The sequence below is a fragment of the Carcharhinus amblyrhynchos genome, chromosome 15 (assembly GCF_965287045.1).
Source record: "Carcharhinus amblyrhynchos chromosome 15, sCarAmb.v2.hapA, whole genome shotgun sequence".
Classification (NCBI taxonomy): domain Eukaryota; kingdom Metazoa; phylum Chordata; class Chondrichthyes; order Carcharhiniformes; family Carcharhinidae; genus Carcharhinus; species Carcharhinus amblyrhynchos.
In genome coordinates, this window is record NC_137338.1 from 26,548,051 (window position 1) to 26,575,096 (window position 27,046).

The window sequence follows — 27,046 nt, forward strand, 5'->3', positions numbered from 1 at the left end:
GAATAAATAAATAAAGACATTCAATGATTTTGGCTCCACAGCCCTCTGTGGCAAAGAATTCTACAGATTCCCCACACTCTGGCTGAAAAAATTCCTCTTCATCTCTGTTTTAAAGGATCATCCCTTCAGCTTGAGGTTGTGCCCTCTGGTTCTAGCTTTTCCTACTAGTGGAAACATTCTCTCCACGTTCACTCTATCCAGGCCTCACAGTATCCTGTAAGTTTCAATAAGATTCTCCCCTCATCCTTCTAAACTACGAGTACAGACAAGAGCTTGTTCCTCATAGGGCAAGCTCTTCATTCCAGGGACCATTCTTGTGAACCTCCTCTGGATCCTCCCAGCACATTCTTCCTTAGATACATGGGATGAGTACATGGGATTTAACGGGATTGAGAATTATAGATAGGCCTGGTAGGTATGGATATGATCAGCGCAACTTGTGGGCCGAAAGGCCTGTTTGTGCTGTAGTGTTCTATGTTCTATAATACGGGGCCCAAAACTGAAAGGGTTAAAATCAAATCTTAAATCTGCCTTTGGTCACCTTCATCCAATTTTTGTCAGATTTGTAAGGAAGGCTTAAGTGGTTTCAGGCCATCAACTGAATAAGAAGTTAGTTCAACACACTTTAATAATTGGGATGTGAGTCAATTGAACAATCCCCAGTTGCATGTTGGGGCTGTGGAAATGTTCAAGGTAACAGCGCTGACTCCTAGATTTTTTTTCAGGCATTTGGTGGCATTAGATGATAGAAGTTGCAGACACGACTGGCTTGAAATGAAAACAAACAACAAAGCTAAGGCAATCAGGTTTATGCTTGTTGACCTTATCTGATGAAAAGAGTAAAAAAAAATTGCTTTTAAATGAAAGCAAAGGAACAGAATTGCCTAATCCATATAATTGGTGTCATTAAGTAAATATATATTCTGTACAAAGGACTCTGCATGCTATCCACAAGGATAAGCGGAATCATTCACACTTTGCACTAAAGCAGATTTCACCAAGCGCAGTGATGAAATGTAGATATTTCCATCTGCTGCAGGGAGCAAAAATGTGAGAACGCCCAGTCAGAGGAATCATAATATCATCTGGCAAAAGAGAAGTGGCAGATAATTACGATTAGCGATTGATTTGGGACGCCAACTGCTATTATTATTGCCATTAAGTACCTGTAATTACTTCAGACTCATTTTGCTTGCCATGCAATGCAAACTCCTTTCATGAACAGGCCAAACTCTCTTGAAAGAAACAGATTTGAGACATGTTATTTTGGTGCCATGCCCTATCTGTGTAGGAGGTGCTGATTAATGATAAGTAACTTTAAGTATGTGCAAATGATACTCATATGGATGGAATTTTACAGCCCCTTCCACTGGCAGGATTTTCCAGTCTCGCCAAAGTCATTGACTTTTGAATGGCTGGCTACATGTTATGCCCCCCTCCACCCCTGTGACGAGGATGTAAGATTTCACCCACATGAAGATTGGCCTTGAAGAAAAATGCTGGAAAAATACATACCTTGGTAAAACAGCACAAACACATAGGAACATCAGAATTAGAAGCAAAAGTAGGCAAATTCAGCCCTTTGAATCTGCTCCGCCATTCAATCAGATCATGGCTGATTTCTCCCTGGTCTCAAAACCACCTCCCCAACCATTCCCCATATCCTTTCATTCTTTTTTTAATTAAAATATATCTATCTCCTGAAAACATTCAACAATTCAGACTCCACCGCATTATTGGGGCAGCAGATTCCACAAATTCACCACCCTTTGCAAGAAGTAGTTCCTCCTCATTTCAGTTTTAAATCTATTGCCTCTCATTCTATACCTGTGACCTCTTGTTCTAGATTGCCCCATAAAAAGAAACACTTGGTTTACATTTAGTTTATCAATCCCTTTTAAAATTTTATATACTTCAATCAGATTCCCTTTCATCCCTCTGAACTCCACCGAGTATAAGCCCAACCTGTTTAATCTATCCCCACATGTCAACACTTCCATCCCCTGTTTACTTCAGTTCCATTGTAGCTTTGACCTCTGAATCTTGGGCTGATCAATATCAAGGAAGGTGCTGATGAGTGGAACAATCAGAATGAATTTGGTCACACAAAGGAATACAAGAGCCATTTTACACACTTGTTGAGAAACTCCATCAGCGCGCCAGCACAAGCCCAACATTCCTTGGAGGCTGGTGGCAAAGCTTGTACCTGCTTAGAGCAGGTTTCTGCCCTTGCTTGGTTCTGTTGATAATGTGGGCAAATGCATCTTCCCCATTTTCCCACTGAGGCAGAGCTGGCATGGTGACATCAACTCCCCAGAACCTCACCGTCCCTGCCTCTATTACCCCAAGTGTGTACCTTCTTGAAACACTGCATATTAGCATAGCAGAGTTTGCTAATGGAAGAAACAAGGTTCAGTTTTACTTAAATCTAATTTAAACAGTGTTAGGTATACTTACTTTTCCCCGATAAGCAGGCAATCAAGTGGCACTGGGAAATTGGAGCTGTGAAATCAGGTCTTCCAAAAGGCTTTTTGTTTGATTTGCTGAACCATCTCCTTATGTAGCAGCATTGTGCCTTAGGACAGCCAGAAGGGCAAACATGCTCTGATTTTAACCATTCCGCCAACAATGATTCACCAGCCTGTTTCCTTGGATGAGGGGATTGTCCCAGGTGCAGAAACTGAGTAGTTCAGTTTAGGTTTATTTATTATTGTCACAAGCAGGATTACATTAATACTTCAATGAAGTGACTGTGTAAAATCCCATAGCCACCACATTCCGGCATCTGTTTGGTTACACTGAGGGAGAATTTAGCATGGCCAACACACCTAACCAGCACATCCTTCGGAGGAAACCTGAGCACCCGGAGGAAACCCACGCATATCCGAGAAGAACGCACAGACTTCACACAGACAGTAACTCCAAGCCGGGGATCGAACCCTGGTCTCTGGCGCTGTGAGGCAGCAGTGCTAACCACTGGGCCACCGCTTACATTCACTAGAATTTACAAGAATGAATGGTGATCTCATCAAATTCTGAATGGACTTGACAGTGTATGAGCTGGGAGGCTGTTTCTCCCTGCTAGGCATCTAGAACTAACAACCTAATCTCAGAGTAAGGAATTGGCCATTTAGGACTGAGATTGATCAAAATATCCTCAAAATAGACACCCAACTCACTGTTTCCCCAAGAAATGACCAAGTGTGGGACGATTGTGGTCTGGATCTTGCCTGACAGCCCGATGTGGATCACTCCGGTACTCTCTTCATTATGTCTCTTTGGCTGGAATCTTACCACTGTTCATGCTGGCGAGAATGTCACATCTCACTGCAGTGAATGGAGATTTAACTGGCTGCCAAATTATCCAACCTTGCTTCAGTGGGTGTGGTGTGAACGGCTGGCAAGATCCTGCCTGCAGATTTCTCCCATTATCTCACCTGGAAGTGACCATACTTTTAAACTCTATCATCTAGAAATTTGTCTTGGGTGCTGGTGTGAAAGTGTTGGTAACGCATTGGCCATCAGCTCTGCGCTGTGCCAGATATTTTAATTCCATTGTTGTAATACCCTGGGCTGCTTCGATTTCAAAATTATCGTTCATGTTTTCAAATCCTCCCATAGTTTCACCTCTTTGTATCTCTGTAATATCCTCCAGTTTCACAAGCATTCATGATACCTATACTACTGCGAGGCAGCACGGTAGCACAGTGGTTAGCACTGCTGCCTCACAGCGCCAGGGACCAGTTTGATTCCCGGCTTGGGGTCACTGTCTGTGTGGAGTTAGCACATTCTCCCCGTTTCTGCGTGGCTTTCCTCCAGGTGCTCTGGTTTTCTTACACAGTCTGAAAGATGTGCTGGTTAGGTGCATTGACCCGAACAGGTGTCGGAGTGTGGCAACTAGGGAATTTCACAGTAACTTCATTGCAGTGTTAATATGCAGCCTTTCTTGCGACCAATGAATAAACTTTTTACTTTTTACTCTTGGGTATTCCCAGTTTTAATAGCTCCATCGTTGGTGACGGTACCTTCAGTTGCCAAGGCCCTAAGCTCTGGAACTCATCTCAAAACCTCACTGCCTCCCTACCTCTTTCCTGTTCATAAGTCCATCAAGTGATGTGGATGTAAGTGCTATATCAGCACGTATTGTCAGTCCTAATTGTCTTTATGAAGATGGTGATGAGATGCCTTCTTGACCTGCTACGGTCCCTGCGGTACAGGGGTATCCACAGTGCTTTCAGACTGGGAGTTCCTGGATTTTGACCCAGTGACAGTGAAGGACATCAAATATGGATAATGTTTGGTTTGGAAGGGAACTTGCGTGAGGTGGAGTGCTCATGTACCTGCTGCCCTTGTCGTTCTAGGTGGTAGCAGTCATAGGCTTGGAAGATGCTCTCAAAAGCGCTTTGGTGAGTTGCTGCAGTGCATCTTGAAAAAGGTACGCACTGATACCAATGGTGAAGGGATTAAATATTGAAGGTGGTGGATGGGGTGCAAATCATATGGGCAGATTTGCCCGAGATGGTGTCAAACTTGTGTTGCTGGAGCTGTGCTCACCCAGGCAAGTGGAGACTGATACATCATACTTCTGACTTGTACCTCGTAAATGGTAGATTAAGTTTGTGAATTGCTTGCCACTGAATTCCTTGTCTTAGAATCATAGAATCACTACAGTACAGAAGGAGGCCATTCAGCCCATCAAGCCTGCATCGATAACAATCCCATCCAGACCCTATCCCACATATCTACCCTGCTAGTATCCTTGACCGTAGGGGGCAAGTTAGCATGGCCAGTCAACCAAACCTGCACGTCTTTGGACTGTGGGAGGAAATCGGAGCACCTGGAGGAAACCCATGCAGATATGGGGAGAAATTCCACACAGACAGTGACCCGAAGCTGGAATTGAACCCAGGTCCCTGTGAGTCACCACTGTGCCACCATGCTGTCCTTCACCTGCTCTTGTAGCCACAGTTCTTGCATAGCTAGCCCAGCTCATTTTGTGGTCAATGGTAATAGCCTGGATGTTGATAGTGGGGGATTCAGTGATGATAATACCGTTGAACATCAAAGGGAAATGGTTGGATTACTTAAAATAAATAAGACTTAAGGTCTTATTTTGAGGTTTGCTGTCAATTCTTTTTTTAAATAATGCAATTATAAAGCACCTTGAGGCATCTTACCATATTAAATATATAATACAAATTGTTATTATGTACATCATACAACCTCATGCATCATCAATAATCATTTATTAATAAATGAAAAGTAAGAAAGTCCACCTTATTGATATTATTGACTGCCTATGCTTTAACAACCTTGGTGGGTACATGAGATTAAGAGCCTACTTGAACATAACATACTGGACAAGGTTGTGTGGTAGTAATTAGTACCGATGAGTTAGACCTTGTACCGGGCTTCTTGGATTTATTTAAAACATATCTGAAGATTCAAGTGGCCTTGGATATATTTAAACTGGAACGAGGTAATTGAAATTCAGTCATATTAGTGCCCACATTTGGTTATCTTTATAGTACAGTTGCTATCATTTGAATCCGATCCAAAAGCTTTTCTCAGTGACTGTTTGCAATATGTGAATTACTTTGCAAAGCATGAGGGCTTGGACTGGCATCACTAATATGTATATTCTATCCAGGAAGGCTGCTTTTACAAGTCAACATGGCCACATTTGGTTAGATGGCCTCCCAGCCGTGTGTTGTCCGCCAAGGGGAGGTGACGGGTTTCTCTGATCCCGCTGCTGTTAGTGGGAATTCCCAATGATGTCACTCCATGCCAGCCAGAAACCCGTGAGTGGGAGTGCACTGACAGCGGGACCAAAGAATCTCACGGGGCAATAGTGCCACCGTCCCTAGACGGCGTTGGCATCATCATACACATCATAAGAGCAGCACGGTAGCATAGCGATTAGCGCTGCTGTCTCACAGCACCAGGGACCCGGGTTCGATTCCAGCCTTGGGTCACTGTCTGTGTGGAGTTTGCATGTTCTCTCTGTGTCTGTGTGGATTTCCTCTGGGTGCTCTGGTTTCCTCTCACAGTGCTAAGAGGTGTGGGTTAGGTAGATAGGCCATGCTAAATTGCTCCTTCATGTTAGCAGAGTAAATATGTGGGGTTGCGGGAATAGGGCCTGGGTAGGATTGTGACCGGTGCATACTTGATGGGTTGAATGGGCCTTCTGCACTGTAGGGATGCTATGATCATCATTATCTTTGAAAACAGGGCACTAATCTTTTGTGAAATTGCTCCCTGTAGCTCCACCGGTTTCTCTCTTTCTCTCTCCACCACCGACTGCAGATAGATGTGAAGATAGTTTTGAAACCACAAGTGAGCAGCCTTTCAGCCTCAAGATGAATGTAGCCAGTTACTCCCAGAGTTTATCACTTCCAGGCCGGGAAGTTCTTTCAAACACGCCTGTGGCCATTTGGTGGTAATCACCCTGCCAGTCTGGTGAAGTGCCTATCATTACATCCTTCTCATGCGGGTAGGATGCAGAAATCTTTTTATTCAAAAAAGGAGACAAACAGCTGCTCACAAGCTCTGGTTTTGAGAAGGGAACTGCCTGGAAGCAAATTTTTATAACAAAGACATAGCAGTCCTGATTACTGCCTGCAACCCATGTAATGAAAAGCTCACTGGTCCTAATCAGATGCTGAGTAAAATACGGCTGTGTGATTTTTGTTTAGCTTCTGTTGTTAACTACAAGCATGAGACCAAAGAGCCCTTGTAATTGTGGCACCATTTTGTTAAATAACAAATAAATACAATGCATTGTGGCAGCTAGTTAATACTCATAGTGAGCATGAATTGAAAAAGACAGCACTTCCAGATCATGTGCAGTTGTTTTGCGCTGGAGCACTAATGTTAATTAAGTGACTAGCAATTGGCGTCAGTGTGGAAGAGGAGTGTCACTGTTTAGAGTAAATTTCAAAGGGTTCTAGTCTAGAGTGTGGTACTCCCCTCACCCCGCTCCTTCTACCATCAACCTCTGTAAGTATAAGACATTCTCCTTTATAAGGGTGACCCGGTGGCAGTGGTTAGCACTGTTGCCTCACAGCGCCAGGGATCCAGGTTCAGTTCCAGCCTTGGGTGACTGTCTATGTGCATATTCTCCCCATGTCTGCGTGGGTTTCCTCTGGGTGCTCTGGTTTACTCCCACACTCCAAAGATATGCAGGTTAGGTTGACTGGCCATGCTAAATTGACCCTTTGGGCCTGATTTTACCATCAAGTTGTGCCCATTTTTGGGCACGAAAACTTGGTAAAGTCAGGCGTGAGGCAAGTAGCGCGACCCGTGGCCTCCATGCTGGATCCCCCTTTACCAAGGCCCGAAAATGGCCGCGATCAGGACTGTGCCTGAAACAGACGCAATGGCTATTTAAATGCATGCATTTAAATTGGATCAATGGGCTGCGCACCCAATCCTACTGGCACCTCCCCCTTTACCACCACATTTGCCCATCCAGATTCGGCATGATCGGGGGGTGGGGGGGGGGGGGGGTGGAAAGGGGGAGAGGGGCCCGTGATCAGTCTGGATGGTGGGGGATGTGGGGGGATAAGGGGGTTAGTAATGTTGTGGAGGGGATAGGCAATGTCTGTGGGGGCAGGGGGAGGCATTATCTGGCCCGGGAGGGATGTGGCAGGGCAAATGCAATCTATCATCTTTTTTCTGCACATGCACAGCTGGAGGCGCCAATCGGAGCAGTAGGATTTTGGGCACGTTAAGCTCCGTCCATAGGACTCTGCAATGCGATTAGGAATTGTTGATATTTTTTCAAGCACAATGCACATGGGGGCACCAGGGAACAGGTATAAAAGTCGGATCTGAATCTCTCCCAGTTTCAAGTCTGCCCAGCACTTAGAATTAAAATGGTAAAATAAAGCCCTTCGAGTCAGGGGGATTGGCAGAGTAAGTATGTAGGGTTACAGGGATACGGCCTAAGTGGGATTGTGGTTAATACAGTCTCAATGGGCCAACTGGTCTCCTTCTGCATGGTAAGGATTCATTGATGAAACATGCCAATACATTGGGAACAAAAAAGCTTGATAATATGTAGGGAACCCAGATGTTTTTGCATTGTGCATCAATGGCTTATCCCAACTGAATTTGCATCTGACTTCCTGGTTTCCAGACCAGTCACAAAGAACAAACAAGAACAAAGAAAAGTACAGCAAGGAACAAGGCCTTTGGCCCTCCAAGTCTGCAAAGACCATGCTGCCTGCTTATACTAAAACTGGATGCACTTACAGATTCCATACCCTTCCATTCCCATCCTATTCATGTAGTTGTCTAGTTGCCCCTTGAATGTGATATGGTACCTGCTCCCACCACCTCCTGTGTTCCAGACGTTCACCACCCTCTGTGTAAAAAACGTGCCTTGCACATCTCCTCTAAACTCTTCCCCGTGCACCTTTAACCTCTGACCCCTAGTACTTGACTTCTCTACCCTAGGAAAGAGCATCTGACTATCCACTCTGTCCATTTCACTCATAAACTTGTAGACCTCTATCAGGTCATCCCTCAGCCTCCGTCATTCTAGTGAGAACAAATCAAGTTTATCCAACCTCTCCTCATAGCTAATACCCTCCAGACCAGCGAATATCCTGGTAAACCTCTTCTGTATCCTCACCAAAGCATCCACATCGTTCTGGTGGTGTGGCAACCAGAATTGTACACAATATTCTAAATGAGGCCTAACTAAGGTTCTGCGCATGACCTGCTGATCTTTATACTCAATGTCCTGACCGATGAAGGCAAGCATTCTATATGCTTTCTTGACTACCTTATCCACCTATGTTGCCACTTTCAGTGATCTGTGGACATGTATGCCCAGATCTCTCTGCCTGTCAATTCTCCTCAGGGTTCCACCATTTATTGTATAATTCCTACATGCACTCGACCTTCCAAAATGCATTATCTCACACTTGTCCAGATTAAACTCCATCCACCATTTCTCCGCCCAAGATTCCAATCGGTCTATACCTTGCTGTATCCTGTGACGATCCTCTTAACTGTCCGCATCTCTACCTGTTTTTATGTCGTCTGTGAACTTATTAATCAGACCAGCTACATTTTCCTCCAAATCATTTATATATACTATGAACAGCAAAGATCCCAAAACTGACCCCTGTGGAACACCACTAGTCACAGCCTTCCATTCAGAAAAGTACCCTTCCACTGCGACATTCTGTCTTCTATGGCCAACACAGTAAGAAGTCTCACAACACCAGATTAAATTTCAACAGGTTTATTATTGATTATTATTTATGACAGGTAAATAAACCAGTTGGACTGTAACCTGGTGGTGTGAGACTTCTTACTGTGTTTACCCCAATCCAATGCCGGCATCTCCACATCATGACTTCTATGGCCAAGCTAGTTCTATATCCATCTTGCCAGCTCTCCTCTGATTCCATGTGACTTCACTTTTCGTACCAGTCTCCCATGAGTACCTTGTTAAAGACTTTATAGAAGTCCATGCATACAACATCTATTGCCTATCCTTCACCTATCAACTTCATCACTTCCTCGAAAAACTCGATCAAGTTAATGAGGCAATTCACAAAACCATGCTGTCTATCACTAATAAGTCCATTTGTTTCCCAAGGTGAGTAAATCCTGCCCCTAAGAATCTTCTCCAATAATTTCCTTACCACTGACATATGGATAACCAGCCTATAACTTTCTGGATTATCCCTGCTGCCCTTCTTAAACAATGAAATGACATTGGCTATCCTCCAGTTCTCTGGAACTTCACCTGTAGGAAATGAGGCTGCAAATATTTCTGCCAAGGCCCCAGCAATTTCCACCCTTGCCTCCCTCAGTATTCTGGAGTAGATCCCATCAGTCCCTGCGGACTTATCGACTTTAATGCTTTTCAAGACGCCCAATACCTCTTCCTTTTGATGGGGGATTGAATTTAGGAGTCGCAGTGTCATGTTGCAACTGTACACAACTCTGGTGCGGCCGCACTTGGAGTATTGTGTGCAGTTCTGGTCCCCACATTATAGGAAGGATGTGGAGGCTTTGGAGAGGGTGCAGAGGAGGTTTACCAGGATGTTGCCTGGTATGGAGGGGAGGTCCTATGAGGAGAGACTGAGGAATTTGGGGTTGTTTTCGCTAGAAAGAAGGCGGCTAAGAGGGGATCTTATTGAAACATATAAGATGATTAGAGGTTTAGATAGGGTGGATAGTGATAGCCTTTATCCTCGGATGGAGAAAGCTAGCACGAGGGGGCTTGGCTTTAAATTAAGGGGAGGTAGTTATAGGATGGATGTCAGGGGTAGGTTCTTTACCCAGAGGGTGGTGAGGGATTGGAATGCCCTGCCTGCTGCAGTTGTAAATGCGCCTAGTTTGGGGGCGTTTAAGAGATCCGTGGATAGGTTTATGGACGAAAAGGGATTGGTTTAGGTTAGAGGGTCTTTGTTTTTTAACTGGTCGGTGCAACATCGTGGGCCGAAGGGCCTGTTCTGCGCTGTAATGTTCTATGTTCTATGTTCTATTGACATGACCCAGAGTATCTACACAGCCTACTCTGGGCTCCTCATCCATCCATCAATTAACATGATAACAACCTGCCTAAGCATATTATAGCTTCAATATTCAAAGGGACACTGCACCTTCAGGCACCTCTATAGACTTGATACTGCATTATGCAGGTAGATATTCTTCCCTACCAGTTGGAAGAATAAGCCTGCCTCAGAATGCAATAAGGAATGTCTTGAGATTATTCAGGAGTTTAGCAGTAAAAATGTGGTGCCATGCTTCTTGATACAGTGCCAGCAGTGATTTAATGAACTCATATTGTTCATCCATCAGATGAACACATGTCATTATTCCGATATTCTTACGTTGAGCATTCGAATCGATTCTTCAATCTCCCGTAGGCTCAGCAAGCATCCACAGGAGATGGTGCAGGAGGTAGATGTGGAGTTCTCGCCCACTTTGCTTCTCCTGAAGATATGGCCAGGAACATGGTGGGACAGAAAGATTCAAAGGTGGTTTTGGATCGTCGGGAGAGTGGTGGTGAGCTGCGGCAGTTTAGGCTCAGAATTGCAGAGAGAAAGGGCATAGGAGTCAATTTTAACCTAAATCTGCATGCTGAAAACTGAAAAGCTATCCTGTTAAACGTCAGTGAATTACTTTCCACTTACTGATATGATTCTTTCCCACCATCTCCACAGAGTGCTGGAAGCAGACATATACCTCAGTATAGGTACCGCATTATCCTGACTTGGAAATCTGTCACCATTCCTGTGTCGTATTCTGGTTTCTTCGAGTTGGAACAAGGTCATTTTAAGAGCCTGATCATGTGATGTATTGATGAGGGCAAATGGGCAGTCTATCTGAACAGCCTGTAGAGTAAATACCTTTCCAATAAAGCTCTTGTTTAGTTGTACCTTCGTCATCTGTAAGCCTATCCTTTAAAAATATCACAGTTCCTTCATGTCACTGAGTCAAAAGCGTTCAAGTCCCTCCCTACCAGCACTGTGGTGGGTCCATACACCATATGGACTGCTATGATGCAAGAAGCTTATCATCACCTTCTCAAGGCAGTTCAGGATGGGAATAAGTGTTGGCCTTGTTAACAATGTTCAAATCCCACGAATGAATTAAAAAGAATCCACCTGAGAAGTCTCAATATTTCCTTCTCTGCTTAGATTATAAACTCAAACTCCTGGCATAATGCACAAAGTAAGAAGTCTCACAACACTAGGTTAAAGTCCAACCTAGTGTTGTGAGACTTCTTACTGTGTTTGCCCCAGTCCAATGCCGGCATCTCCGTATAATGCACAAACCCTTTGAGCCAGAGGCAAGGGTGCTACGAACTCAGCCAAGCTGATGCAGTTTTTATTTAATTGCCACAATTTCATCGCTCTGCACAGTATCATTATGTGCTACTATTGTGTATAAACATGTTGGTGAACATGGAGTTTTATCAGATCAATTTATTGAAATGTAAAATTCCAAATCAGGCATATAATGTTTGCCATTTGTCTGTTCTTCATAGTTACTGTAAGAAGTCTGACAACACCAAACCTGCTGTTGTCAGGCTTCTTATTGTGTTTACCCCAGTCCAACGCCGGCATCTCCACATCACTTCATAGTTACTGCCAGGTTTCATTTCGAAATGGCAGCGTGTTTCAGTGTGTTCAGCATTTTTATTGCTTAGGTTGCATAGATAACTGAATGATTCAGTGGCTGTGGTGTAGAGATCAGCTCACAGTTTAGCTTATTTGTCCATTTCCAAAAATAATGTCCCATGGACAAAGATTCAAAAAACTTTCATTCCAAGGCTGATTTAACTATTTGGGTGGAAATGCATGAGTTGAGACATTCCATTACCCTGCTTTCAGACATTGTACAGTCAGACTGTCCTTTAGAATCATAAACTCCTGCAGGGCAGAAAAAGGCCATTCAGCCCATTGAGCCTGCACTGACCACGATCCCACCCAGGCCCTATCCCCAGAACCCCGTGCATTCACCCTAGCTAGTCCCCCTGACACTAAGGGGCAATTTAACATGGCCACCTAACCCACACATCTTTGGACTGTGAGAGGAAACCGGAGCACCCGGAGGAAAGGCACGCAGACACGGGGAAGAGTGTGCAGATGCCACACAGATAGTGACCCAAGCTGAGAATCAAACCCAGGTCCCTGGCACTGTGAGGCAGCAGTGTGAACCACTGTACCACCTAGCCACCCAGGATAATCAGGATAGTCTAAGACCAGTCCAAACTACTTCTCCAGAAATTCCCGAAATGTAATGCTCAGATCTCTGGAGTGGGAAAGCTGTCAGACTGTCCTTTAGAATCATAAACTCCAACAGTGCAGTGCTCATAATCTAGACTAATGCTTCAATACTCCCAGTTTCAAGTCCACCCTGTAGTTAAAATCAAAATGGTAAAATAGGGCCTTATATGTTTCTATGAGATCCCCTCTCATTTTTCTAAACTCTCATGAGTACAAGCGCAGTCAATCCAGCCTCTCTTCATAAGTCAATCCTGCCATTCCAGCAAGCAATCTGGTGAACCTTCCCTGGACTCCCTCAATAGCAAGAATGCCCTTCCCCATATTAGGAGACAAAAACTGCACACAATATTCAATGTGTGGCCTCACCAAGGCCCTGTATAACTGCAGCAAGACATCCTGACTCCTGTACTCAAATCATCTTGCTATGAAGCCAGCATGCCATTAGCTTTCCTCACCACCTGCTGTACCTGCATGCCAACTTCAGTGACTGTTCCACCATAACACCAGGTCACTTTGCGCTTCCCCTTTTCCTAAACTGCCACCATTCAGATAATAAACTTCCTTTCTGCTTTTGCTACCAAAGTGGATAACCACTCATTTGTCCACATTATTTTACATTTGACAAATATTTGCCCACTCAGTCAGCCTGTCCAAGTTACCCTGCAGCCTCTTGGCATCCTCCTCATACCACACTCTGCCACCCAGCTTAATGTCATCTGCAAATTTGGAGATATTGCAATCAATTCCTTTGTCAAAATCATTAATATACATTGTGAATAGCTGTGGTCCCAGCACTAGTACCCACTAGTCAACTGCCTGCTACTCTGAAAAGGACCCATTTATTCTCACTCTCTGCTTCCTGTCTGCCAACCAATTTTCTCTCCACGTCAATACATTACCCCCAAAATCACAAGCTTTAATTTTGCTCACTAATCTCTTGAGTGGGACCTTGTCATTAACCTTTTGAAAGTCCAGGTACACAACATCCACTGGCTCACCCTTGTCCACTCTACTGGTCACATCTTCAAAAAATTTTAGAACATTTGTCAAGCACGATTTCCCTTTAGTGAATGTATGCTGACTTGGATCGATTCTGTCACCACTTTCCAAAAATTCAGTTATTGCAATCTTTTAATTGATTCCAGCATTTTCCCCACCATGATGTCAGGCTAACCAGTCTATAATTCCCCATTTTCTCTCTCCTTTTTGAAAAAGTGGGGTCACATCATCTACCCTCCAAACCACTGGAACTCTTCCAGAGTCTACAGAATGCTGGAAAATGATCACCAATCCATCCATTATTTCTAGGGCTACTTCCGTGAATACTCTGGGATGCAGAGCATCAGGCCCTGGGGATTTATCGGGTTTAATCCCAGCAATTTCTCCAATACAATTTCCTAACTAATGAGTATTTCCTTCAGTTGCTCCTTCATGCCAGACCCTCTGTCCTCAAGTACATAGGGAAGATTATTGTGTCTTCCTTTGTGAAGACAGATCCAAAGTATTTGTCCAGCTGGTCTGCCATCTCTTTGTTGCCCATTATGAATTCACCTGATTCTAACTGTGATGAACCTACATTTGTCTTCACTAGCCTTTTTCTCTTCACATCTTTATAGAAGCTTTTGCAGTCAATTTTAATGTCTTCTGCAAGCCTATTCTCGTATTCTATTTTTCCCCTCCAAATTAAACCCTTTGTCCTCCTCCCAGTCCTCAGGTTTGCTGCTTTTTTGGGCCAATTTATATGCTGCCTCTTTGGTTTTAATGCTATCCTTGATTTCCCTTGTTAGCCACCTTCCCAGCTTTACTCATACGTCAGATAGGCATGCACAGTTGTTGAAGTTCATCAAGTGCTCTTTAAACGTCTGCCATTGCCTATCCACTGCCAACCTTACCAGCTGATCTTAGCCAATGCATATCTCATACCATCAAAGTTAGCTTCCCTCATGTTCAGGACCCCAGTGTCAGACGTAACTCTGTCAGTCTACATCTTAATGAAGGATTCTACCATATTACGGCCACTCTTCCCCAAAGGATCTCACACCACAAGGTTGCGAATTAATCCTTTCTCATTACACAATACCCAGTCTAGGATGGCCTGCTGTCTAGTTGGTTCCTCAACATATTGGTCAAGAAAACCATCCCTTATACATTCCAAGAAATCCTCCTCAACATCATTATTGTGGTGAAAGGTTTGAAAGTGTTGCAATGAACATCTGCTTGCCAGTCATTTCCTCCTCATCAGGTTATGCATACTCACACACAGTGGCTGGGATTCTCTGACTGATCATGCTGACAAGATTCTCCGGTCCCAACACTGCCGCGGGTTTCTCAATGACAGCGGTGAGACCAGAGAATCCCACCGCTAGCAAACAATGCGCCATCTCCCACCAGTGGGAAACACGTGGCTGGGATGCCAGAGAATCTCACCCATTATATACCTCATTGTTGGAAACTACTACCTTTGTGGCCATTAATAGGACCGATATCGCCACTGTAGCACATGTTTTAAACTTAATGTCCTGATAGGTTAACAAAAGAGTATATTCGAAAAAAAAACGGGTTTGAAAGTTATTAATATACCTTTGTCTGGAAAGTCCCTCCCTTAAAACAGCAACTGAATGGAATAATCAAAATAAAAAAAGTGTCGAGTGCAGATTTCCTGTCTTGTCCAGACACCCATGTTTGTGCCAGCAGATTTTGATCATTATAGGATAAGTGTTCCAGACTGTTCCACAAGAACAACATGTTTAGCTGCCTGTGGCTGTGGAGCAGACTCTGCTAGATAGAACTACTTGATTTGCCTTGGCAATGCTCATATCGATGGAAATGGGCCCTGATAATCCCAGCATGATCTGATTGTTGGTGCCCTCCAGTATGTTGAACCTGCCAGAGGTGGGTGCTATCAGCAAGGGGACACCTAACTTACATGGAATTGGAGGGCACGTAGGTACCTACTTGTAAATTTCCAGTGCCACGCAACCTTGAAATCCAGTGTCTACCAGGGGCACTGCCCTGCAGCCCAGAGGTCCCAACATTAAAATTGCCCCTGCCCCTTCTCAGTACCCTGTGAAAGGTAAATGATTCAAATTTTCTTTAAAGAGCTTGCCTTTTCTTTAGTCTTCAATGCAACTTCCTTGGCTAGATCCACCCCCTCCCCCTCCCTCCCAAGGGGCCTGTTTCCCATGCTGTGTTGTTCTTTGTTCAAAGTAGGACTTACTTGCAACCACCTGTCAGCCAGTAGACCAGGAAATTGACTGCAGGGAATGGCATTGTCATGCAAAACAGGAAAGGTTTCATTTCAAGCTCTACTATCTTTCCTTTTCCAGTTAATACTCAAAATATGCCATACGTATTTTAAGGAATTGCAATTGCTAGTGCTAGCAATCATTATTGTGATATCTCAGCACAGTGGTTAGAACTGCTGCCTCACAGCACCAGGGACTCGGGTTTGATTCCAGGCTTGGATGACTATCTGTGCAGAATCTGCACATTCTCCCTGTGTCTCTGTGGGTTTCCTCCCACAGTTTGAAAGAAGTATTGGTTAGGTGCATTGACCATTCTCCCTCAGTGTACCCAAACAGGCACCAGAATTTATTGGAGTTCTATGAGGATGTGTCTAGGGCGGTGGATAGAGGAGAGCCGGTGGATGTGGCCTTTCTTGATTTTCAGAAGGCATTTGACAAGGTACCTCACAAGAGGTTATTGCAGAAGGTCAGGGGGCATGGAGTTGGGGGTAGGGTGTTAGCGTGGATAGAGGATTGGTTGTCAAATAGGAGACAGAGAGTGGGGGTTAATGGGTGCTATTCGGATTGGCGGTTGGTGACTAGTGGAGTGCCCCAGGGGTCGGTGCTGGGGCCTCAGCTATTTACCATTTATATAGATGATCTGGAGGAGGGAACCGAGTGTATGGTGTCGAAATTTGCTGATGACACCAAGATTGGTGGAACGGCAAATTGCGCGGAGGGTGTGGAGGGTCTGCAGAAGGATCTAGATAGGCTGGGCGAATGGGCCAGGAAATGGCAAATGGAATTTAATGTTGGCAAGTGCGAGGTGGTCCACTTTGGCAGGAATAATGGTAGGAAGGACTATTACTTACGGGGCGAAAAACTGCAGCAGGCGACGGTGCAGAGGGACCTCGGGGTCCTTGTGCATGAGTCGCAAAAACCCAGCCTGCAGGTGCAGCAGGTGGTCAGGAAGGCTATTGGGATGCTGGCCTTCATAGCGAGGGGGATTGAATATAAAAGTAGGGAGGTCTTGCTGCAGCTGTATAGGGCATTGGTGAGGCCGCAGCTGGAGTACTGTGTGCAGTTTTGGTCGCCGTACTTACGCAAGGATATTTTGGCCTTGGAGGGAGTGCAGAGGAGGTTTACTAGGCTGATACCGGAGTTGAGGGGGTTGAGCTATGAGGAGAGGCTGAATAAACTAGGCTTGTACTCGTTAGAGTTTAGAAGAATGAGGGGAGATCTCATTGAGACATATAAGATGATGAATGGGATGGATAGGATAGAGGTGGAGAGACTCTTCCCGCTCAGAAAGGACAGTAGGACTAGGGGGCATAGCCTCAAGATAAAGGGGGGGGCGGTTTAGAACGGAGTTGAGGAGGAACTTCTTCACTCAAAGGGTGGTGAACCTCTGGAATTCTCTGCCCGTTGAGGTGGTGGAGGCTGCCTCGCCAAATATTTTTAAGACGCGGGTTGATGGGTTTTTGATAAGCGAGGGGATTAAGGGTTATGGGGAGAGGGCGGGAATGTGGAACTGAGCCACGACAGATCAGCCATGATCTTATTGAATGGCGGGGCAGGCTCGAAGGGCTGGATGGCCCACTCCTGCTCCTATTTCTTATGTTCTTATGTTCTTATGTGAATTTTCACAGCAACTTAATTGCAGTGTTAATGTAAGCCTTACTTGTGACATTAATAAATAAACTTAAACTCGATTGGTGACCGCCAGAAAGTAGATGAACCATTTATTGTTACGAATGGACAATGTATAGAGTGCAAGAAATGTGCTGCTCACTACCTTGGCTCCGATTGTTCTGCCTGATATTTATTATATAACCAACAACCGAGAAAACAAATTGACTGGTTGTTAACTCATCGCTGTTTGTGAAACTGTCTGGGTGCAAATTAATAGTCACTTTTCCTCACAGTCCTGTTGTGGCTACATGGTAAACATATTTCATCTGCTGTAAAACGTTCTGGGATATCTAACAGTTGTAGTATGAGCTAACCAAGCTAACCCTTTGCTTTATATGAAACGGTGTGAAATTGGTTACGTTAGTTTCATTATTTGCTGAACACTGATAGGTCATCATCCCAATAAAAAGTGAAGCAGTCTTGTACCCCATTCATGAAAAACAATGGCACTGTGATTAAATGACATGATGAGCTCTGTGTTAACTCTGTTGTCACAACATTGGGTGCGTGTTCAGGATAAAATGCTCATTCATTATTACATGTAGATTGTATATGGCTTAATCGATATTATCCGACCCACTGTGAATTGTCTATCTGAAGAGCCACATTCCAGTTGGTTTATGACTCTTTCATTTTCCCATGAATTGCAGATCTCAAAATTGGAATTTCTCCAGATGACAAATAAGAACAAGCAGACTCATATATATGATGTTATTGGAACACTCGTGGCATAGTTTCAAAAAGTTCCCAGAATTTTGCTGAAGGAATTTTCCTTTATCTTTGCATCCTGTGATGTGGAATCTACAGTTGATTTATTTTGATTATTAAGGATGAACATTTAGATAAATCTGAACTTCAGTGTTTAAGAAGTTCAAGTAAAGAGGAGCAACACTAGAGAGGAGCAAGTCTCCGTCGCTGGATAGCTTCTCAGACATACTCCAGCACTTGAGACTTTGAAAGAAAATCAACTGTTGAACCTCCAATTAAACTGAACACATCCTAGCAACAATCTGCTCCATTTGTATCCACAACCAGATCATCTGGGGAAAGGATGGTTGCATAGCTGCTGCACTACGGAAAATAGACATGTACCAACCACAGTGGAAAGTAAAACATAAGGGTTAGATTTTTACCCACTTCTAGTCAGCCACTAAGGCAGCATGGAAAGTGGTGACTTAGCCAAGACTACCACAGAAACAGATGCCGTGGGCAACAAGCTCCTGCAATCATAAACACATTATCCAAAATCCACCGTTCGAGACTTTCATCTTCTGCACCGTAGAGTTTGAAGATATTATCAAAATTAGAGGTAAGAGCTATTCATGAAGAGGTGCAGTCTGCTTATATATTCCTCCCTAAGGTTCAAAGATTCTATTTTCCTTATCAGGCAGTCAGTGATGTTGGGCATCTTTTCAATATGGTTCCCAGAAACCATAGTGGACTATGCCTCAACAGGGCTGCCCCACCAGGGAATACACCACACAGCATGATTAATGAGGTTGGGGCTGGAAGGTTTGGTATGTCTTCGTGCTGGCCCCCACAGCGGGGAACATCCCACATTCCCGCCCAGCCATGGGACTTAATCCCAGATGGGAGAATTCCACCCAGTGACTCTTTAATGATTCTATGAGGCTATTCATCCAATTTAGCAAACATGTTTTTCCAAAGTATATGAGCATGGTGGATGCCATGAAGAACAATGTAATTCTTTGCTAAATGCTTTTCTCAATGTTTCAGTAAAACTCCATTGGTTAACCTCAGCTGTACTCCCAGTTCATAAATCAAATTGACAGATTTGATCTCAAAGATGAATTTATATAATGCTTCTGCAACAGTTCCCTACGACAATATGCTGTGGACCCAATTAGAAATAAAGTTATTTTAGATTTAGCATTATTTAATGTGGCAGGTTTAATTAATAACATGCTAGTAAAAGATTTCCTGGGAAAAAGTGATCATAAGAGTTTATAATACAATTGAATTTCATATTAAATTAGAGAGTGCAACAGTCAATCTGAATAAGAGTATTTTATTCTTAAGCATAGACAATCTGGTTAAAGTTAATTGGATAAATAGACTATAAAGAATGGAAGTAAATGAAGAGTAGAGTGGGAAGCATTTAAAGGAGTGATTCAAAATTTTCAATAAAAGTAAGTTGTATTAAGACCCAAAATTCCGTGAGAAAATACCATCTATAGCTTACTGGGGAAGTTGAAAATACTATTGGAATAAAATAAGCGTCTTATTATTTTACCAAGAATGGCAGAAAGCCTGAGTATTGGTAGAGTTTTAGAGACCAGCAAAGGATGGCCAAAAGGTTGATAAAGTGGGAAAAATTAACTTTGACGATAAACAATTTGGAGCAGATTGTAAGAGCTAGCAGAAAATATGAGAAACAAAGAAACAGCAGCAATATTCAGCAAATATTTTGTGACTGTTTTCACAATAGAAGATACAAATTACATCCAGAAATAGAGGATAATCAATGGTCTAATATGAACCAAGAACTTTAAATTATTAATATCAGCAGAGAAAAAGCATTAGTGAAACTTATTGGACCAAACGCTGTCAAATTCCCAGGACTCAACCTAGGGTTCTAAAAGAAGTAGCGATTGAGATAAAGGATGCATTCGTCAAGATCTTCCAGAATTTCCTAGATTCTCAAATGATCCCAGGACATTGGAAGTTAGGAAAGGGAGTATAATTTTTCAAGAAAGGAAGGCGACAGAAAACAGGGAATTACAGGCCAGTTAGGCCGATGTTAATCATTTGGAAAATGCTAGAATCTATTATTAAGGAAGTCTTAATAATGTACTTATAAATTTATCATCAGATTAGACACAGCCCAACAGAGGACAAAAGCTAAAAGAGGACATGAGAAGACTTTGGCTGATAGGATTAAGGAGAATCCTAAGGCGTTCTATAGGTATGTCAAGAACAGAAGGTTGGTCAGGGCAAGATTAGGGCCAGTTACAGACAGCAGGGGGAAGTTGTGTGTGGAACCGGAGGAGATTGGAGAAGTATTGAACCAATATTTCTCTTCGGTGTTCACGCAGGGGGACATGAATATAGCTGAGGAGGACATTGGGTTGCAGGGGTGTAAAATAGACAGTATTACGGTTGATAAAGGGGATGTGCTGGAAATTCTTGAGGGGCTGAAAATAGATAAGTCCCCTGGTCCGGATGGGATCTACCCTAGGATTCTCTGGGAGGCTAGAGAGGTGATTGCAGAGCCTCTGGCTCAGATCTTCAGGTCGTCATTGGTCTCTGGTGTAGTCCCGGAGGATTGGAGGATAGCGAATGTTGTCCCATTGTTTAAGAAGGGGAACAGAGACTTTGCCGCGAATTATAGACCGGTGAGTCTTACTTCTGTTGTGGGCAAGGTTTTAGAAAAAATTATTAGGGATAGGATTTATAGTTATTTGGAGTGTAATGAATTGATTAGAAATAGTCAGCATGGTTTTGTAGCGGGTAGGTCGTGCCTTACTAACCTTATTGAGTTTTTTGAGAAGGTGACCAAAGAGGTGGATGGGGGCAAGGCAGTTGACGTGGTATACATGGATTTTAGTAAGGCGTTCGATAAGGTTCACCATGGTAGGCTTCTGCAGAAAATGCAGATGTATGGGATTGTGGGTAATCTAGGAAGTTGGATCAGGAATTGGCTATCAGATAGGAGACAGAGGGTGGTGGTGGATGGTAAATATTCATCATGGAGTACAGTTACGAGTGGTGTGCCTCAGGGATCTGTTTTGGGGCCACTGTTGTTTGTAATTTTTATTAATGATCTGGATGAGGGTATAGTTGGGTGGATTAGTAAATTTGCTGATGACACCAAAATTGGAGGTGTGGTAGATTGTGAGGAAGGGTGTCATAGTCTGCAGGGAGACTTAGATAGGTTGCAGAGCTGGGCCGAGAGGTGGCGGATGGAATTTAATGCGGAGAAGTTTGAGGTAATTCACTTTGGTAGGAGCAACAGATGTGTCGAGTATAGGGCTAACGGGAGGACTTTGAATAGTGTGGATGAACAGAGGGATCTAGGTGTGTGTGTACATAGATCCCTGAAAGTTGGGAATCAAGTAGATAAGGTTGTTAAGAAGGCGTACGGTGTCTTGGCGTTTATTGGTAGGGGGATTGAATTTAGGAGTCGCAGTGTAATGTTGCAACTGTACACTACTCTAGTGCGGCCGCACTTGGAGTACTGTGTGCAGTTCTGGTCCCCGCATTACAAGAAGGATGTGGAGGCGTTGGAGAGGGTGCAGAGGAGGTTTACTAGGATGTTGCCTGGTATGGTGGGGAGGTCCTATGAGGAGAGACTGAGGGATTTAGGGTTGTTTTCGTTGGAAAGAAGGCGGCTAAGAGGGGATCTTATTGAAGCATATAAGATGATTAGAGGTTTAGATAGGGTGGATAGTGATAGCCTTTTTCCTCGGATGGAGAAAGCTAGCACGAGGGGGCATGGTTTTAAATTAAGGGGGGGTAGCTACAGGACGGATGTCAGGGGTAGGTTCTTTACCCAGCGGGTGGTGAGGGATTGGAATGCCCTGCCTGCTGCAGTTGTAAATGCGTCTAGTTTGGGGGCGTTTAAGAGATCTCTGGATAGGTTTATGGACGAAAAGGGATTGGTATAGGCTAGTGGGTCATTGTTTTTGTAACTGGTCGGCGCAACATCGTGGGCCGAAGGGCCTGTTCTGCGCTGTAATGTTCTATGTTCTATGTTCTATGTTCTATGTAACATGGTTTTGTGAAATTGACAGAATGATTACATTTTTGAGGACATAATTAATAGCGTATAGATATATAGATGTAGCAAACTTATATTTTCCAGAGGTATTTAATAAAATTGAACTTAAAATTATTAATCTGCAAGATTATGGAGTTGGGGTTAACATATTAGCCCAAATGGAGGATTGAATAATGGACAGCAAGCAAAGAATTGGGATAAAAAAGGAATTTTCAAAAGGCAGCCCATACCTGGTAGAGTGCTGCAAGGATCAGTGCTGGGGCCTCAGCTATATGAATAACGTCGCTAAAGAGGGTGGGGTAAAATATCCAAGTTTACTGACAATACAAAATTCAGGAAGTTAAGTTATGAGAAGGACTCAGATAGGCTGCAAAGATACATAGACAGGTTAAATGAGCGGACAATAGACTGGCAGATGGAATATGATGTGGGAAAGTATGAGGTTATTTATTTTGGTAATAAGACAGGAGAATTTTTTTAAACGTGTGAAAATGTTAGGTCTTGAGACTTGGGTGTCTTGTTCATTTTCTGAGGCCAACATGACCACATTTGTCATTTGTAGCATTTGGTCGGCTTCCAGTGGGTACCTAGATGTCTGCTAAGACTGATTTGAAATTGGAAAGCTCAGTTGAAAATAAGACAGGATACCACAAATGATTGAGTTTTGGATGCTGGTTGCATTTTCTTTCTGTTTCTGATATGCACTTGCTTTCGAAGTGGTCTCATCAATTTTTAATTAGTTGCACCAGATTTAGCGATCATAGCTGAACTTCTCACAAGATTTAAAGTCTATACCAGAACTCCTAATTGAAGCATTCTGAGTGTTGTTGTAGAGCTTCCTTTAACTGCTTTGAGAAAGCACTCCAGATTTGAGCTTTCCATGAGGATTTGCTTTGGTAAGTATCAGGTATTCTGGTTACATGAACAGCACAATGCAGTTTGGACTATCTCAATGCGGTGTGGATGTTTGATATGGCAGCTCGGGTAAGCACCTCAATATCTATTTACTCCTGCTTTCTGATCTTCAGAAGCTCCTGAAGGCAGCAAGCGAGAATGGTTGAGCTTCTTGGCCTGAAGCTGGTACACAGTCCAGGGGCAGGATTTTCCGGCTACGCTAGCCCCGAAACCAGGAAATCGTGCCCGAGGGCAATGGACTTTTGCATGGTCCACCCCTCTCACCTGCTATGGTGGACAGGACAGGAAAATTCCTCCTCAAGTCTTGCATGCGTAATGGGCAGGATAATGCCTTATAGACTTTCAGTTTGATAAGCAGACTTATCCTCTTCTCTCCCTGGTGTTTGAAGTCCACGAAAGCACTCGTTTTGGCAAGTCTTACACGTGCAGATAGCTTGAGAGGGTCAAGACAAGCGGATTTACCCATGACTGATAGATTATGGCCATGGACTGTAACTTTGGGCTTAGAAAAGGGCTTTCCTGGAACAGGCTGGTACATTATTTCAGGATTTTTTGTGCTGACCATAAGATCAAAGTTGAGCCTGACTTGCGTATACTTTTACTGGAATGTAGAAAATTAACATGCAGATACAGGAAACAGTAGGGAAGGCAACAGACATATTGGCCTGTATTGCAATGAGATCTGAGTACCAGAATAAGAAAATCTTGCCACAATTATACAGAGACCATAATTCTGGTTTCTGAAGTACTGTGCGCAGATTTAACTCCATATCTAACGAAGGATATACTTGCCTTGAAAATAGTACAGTGAAAGTTCATTAGGTTGATCCCTGGGTTGTCTAATGATGAGAGGCTGGGTGATTGGGCCTGTACAATCTAAAGTATAGAAGAGTGAGTGGTGATCTTATTGAAACATGTAAGTTCCCGAAGGGGCTTTGTTATGTGTGTGTGGAAGAAGAGGATGGGTCATGTGACTCAGGGTGAGTTGTGATCAGCCTGGGAATCCACCTCTACAGCAATGTAAGGCTGGAGTGTGAGAAGTAGAGTTCATCAGTAAACCCAGTGTTCCTGTGGCTTGCCTTCCTGTGTGACTTCTTTGGGGCTACTCCCCCAGTAGTCTCAGTCTCAACAGACCTTACAAGGTGGACACTGAGAAGTTCAAAGTCAGAGGTCAATTAGCTAGGACTGAGGTAAGAATTTTCTTTGCTCAGTTAATCTTTGTAATTCTTTACCTCAGGTGGTTATGGATGCTTCATTGTCGTGTATATGCAAGGTAGATGTTGATAGATTTTTGGTCTCTCAGTGAAATAAGGGCTATGAGGAGAGGGCAAGTAGGGAATTGAGGCAGCCATGATTGTATCGAATGGTGGAGCAGGCTTCCCGAGTCGTTTGGTCCAGTCCAGCTCCTCTTTCCTAAGTTTTCATGCTCATGGTACAAGACTAGGAGTGGATGTAGCTGGAACACCATTTTCGGTACTTTCCAGTAGGTAGCACCCATTTGAGTTTCAGCATTAATCATAGACTGAGTCATAAAAATTTCATAGACTCCTACAATGCAAAAGGAGGCCATTTGGCCCATCAAGTCTGCACTGACCACAATCCCACATTGGCCCTATTCCCATAACCCGACATATTTACCTTGTTGATCCCCTGACACTAGGGTCAAATTAGCATGGCCAATCAACCTAACCTGCACATCTTTAGACTGTGGGAGGAAACCAGAGAACCCAGAGGAAACTGGAGTAGACATGGGGAGAATGCGCAGACCCTTCTCAGACAGTGACCCGAGTCCGGAATTAAACTTGGGTCCCTGGCGCTATGAGACAGCAGTGCTAACCATTGTGCCACTGTAACATTGTCATATTTGTAACTTTAGTCATAATGTGAGTCACAGGTTAAATTATTAAAGTACGTCATTGAGTTGAGAGAAGTGTGTGGGTGGTGCTTTCAGTTTTGGCCAGACGTCGAGTGGTGTTGAGAAGGGCAATTACACTTCCTGTTTAATGTCACTGGCAGGATGCCTGGTTAATTTTGATAACTAGGACCTTATTAACATAACCTCAATCAACTATCTTCTGGTGTTTGTTCTGCCCACCGATCTGGAAGTATGGGAAATCCAACAACTCCTCAGTGGAACTGAGCTGGAATGGTCACTTTAAGGAGAGTTGGAAAAGGGAGGGGCAGGATATGGGGCTGTGTGGGCAGATGAGAGCAGAGGGACTGTCAGTAGGGGGATATTTTATTTTGGAACTCGATAAAGCGTTCATGTCCCCAATGATTGAAATTAATGTACTCTGATTTTGAAGGAGTCTCAATGGTCCCTTTTAGGAGCTATGGTTAGGGGCACTATAAGACCATAAAATATAGGAGCAGAATTTGTCCTATACATTGCACAGGGCATCTTCCCCTCAACTTACCAAAATTGTATCAGGTTCCTAGCTATGTCATAGGACCCCAATCTAACTATGTTAGGGAGGCTCCTACCCAAGTCAGACAGGACTCAAAACCACAGATTCAACACACCCCCCTCCATCCTGCCACCGCCTCCAACTCCACCCGCCCGACCCACCACTCATATGATATTGGGGCAAAGACAGTGGGAAGTTGGTGGAAGTATTTCTGAGCGGATTTTCATCTCAGTACCACCCAACTCCTGCCTGAAAAACAAGGTGGTAGAGAGATTGCGCCCAGTTGTCCAATTGTTAATGGTGTGCCGGTCAACATAATGTAAGGCTGGTGCGTGACTGGAATATCCTGAACTCAGTGTCAGGTCATGCAGTTTTGCTCATAACGCCCACATTACAAGGCAATGTGGAAGACATTGGTCACACTCTTGCTAAGCCTCCAAGCTCAAATGCACATCTGCTGTGTGAGTTTCACCACAGAATGAATTGAAAAACTACCAAATTGTTTTACCTTTCAATATTGTGGGCAAGATTAAAGGAACCGGAAGCCTGTTCCATTTCAATCAAAGGTAAAGTGTCTGCAATATCTCAGAGGTTCATTCTAATATTATCCCACTACAAATAGACGTTTATCCATTGGCAATCTTTCTGCTATGATGGTTTTGTGTAGATCCTGTGCATATTTCTTAATACAGCTCCAGCGGCTACCAAATGGACAATAGAAGCTTTGCTAATTCATTGTATCCAAAAAGTGATGCACTTCTGTGTTGCATTCTAACATGGCAGTGATCACATGCAAACCCATTTTGCATTTGTAACGCCCTAATGATGCTGAGGGGCTAAGGGTTTAAAATAGAAGGAAAAAGACATGGTTTGCTCATGTGGAAGGGAGGGAGGCAATTCTCCCAGAAAAGTTCTATGTGTTGAATTCATGCAAAGATTGGTGTAAATCATGCGTGTTTTTTCAGTGGGAGTTCAGACTCAAATCTCCCACATTCTGTGCAATGCAGAAATCACAATGAAGAATAACATTAAAAGCTCGGAGACATGGCCTATTCACCACAGAGTCTGACAGTTCTGGGCCTCTGAACGTACGTAGTGGCCCCGAACTGTCAGCTTGCAGTTTGTTGGCCAGCTCAATCGCTGGTCAGCCCGAGACCCCCACAGTGCTGCCCCCCTGCTCCCCCACAGCCCAAGGCCCACTCGCGGCCCTCACAAGCATTGCTGGGCCAGCCCCGGTTCCCTGTCCAGGAGCGCCCGATCTCCAGACCCAGCCCCAGCATTGACAATCCCCCACCCTGGCAGACT